The sequence below is a fragment of the Pteropus alecto genome, unplaced genomic scaffold, assembly GCF_000325575.1.
Source record: "Pteropus alecto unplaced genomic scaffold, ASM32557v1 scaffold1701, whole genome shotgun sequence".
NCBI classification, from domain to species: Eukaryota; Metazoa; Chordata; class Mammalia; order Chiroptera; family Pteropodidae; genus Pteropus; species Pteropus alecto.
Window position 1 is genome coordinate 160,118 of NW_006430561.1, and position 991 is coordinate 161,108.

A 991-nucleotide genomic window follows, 5' to 3' on the forward strand; every position below is an offset into this window, starting at 1 on the left:
TTCCGGTAGTGAGAGCAATTTTCTATTTATTTCATATCCTCCATGGGAAGCACTCATACCCGATCCATTCATAGAAAGTGGAAAGTGACCATTTGAAGGCTCTGGGTTGAACTGAGGTTTGCAATTCCAGTTCCAGGGAGAAAACAAACATTTTAAGAATTCTAAATGTTGTGTGGGCTTTTTTGTTGGCCTCTGGTACCTACCCACATTCACCATTTATAATTTTGTGTGAGATATTCCCAATTACATTCGCCTTCACAGGACAGTTACATTCCAGTTGAAAGAATAGCATGTTTAATAATGGCAGCTTAACCGCAAATGAAAAGGCAGAGGAGGGTGACACAGGGAATAATTTGTTGTGTTTGTGTTTTTAAAAGACATTCATTCATTTAACAAATAGATCTTTTATCCAATGAGATTTGCTTCATTACAAAGTGTTTACAGTGAGCCAGGCGTGCAGACTTAAATACACACTTTTCGAATATAGTTTAGTCATCTTCCCAAAAGCCTTAGGTAGCAGATGCTATCGTATTCATTCTGTTGGTGAAGATACCGAAGCCCTGAGAAAGGAATTTGTGTAAATTCACACAGCAAGAATGTGGTCGAGCCAGGAGTCGAACTCACATGGTTGGGCCCCAGAGGCTCACAGGGACATCTAAGCCAACCTGCCTTCCCTGCCGGTTTACACAGGTGATAGACACAGGTGTGTTATGCTCTAGCTAGTCAGCTTCTGTGAGCGGCCAGTGGTACCCTTCCTCCTCCACCATCTCAGTTGAATTAAGCTGCGGCAGTTACGTGTGTTCGTTCGGTAGGACACACGTGTTTTCTTGTGTGCGAATGAACTTTGCAGGGCTGATATGTGATTTCTGTTTCCACTTCTCTTTCCCCTCCCCATTGTTCAAGGCTGACATCAGCCAACCTTTTCAGGAACAAAGGTCTCCTCTGGTTCCCTCGAGGCGAGGGAGATTTTGCAGGAACTGCATTTTTTTTT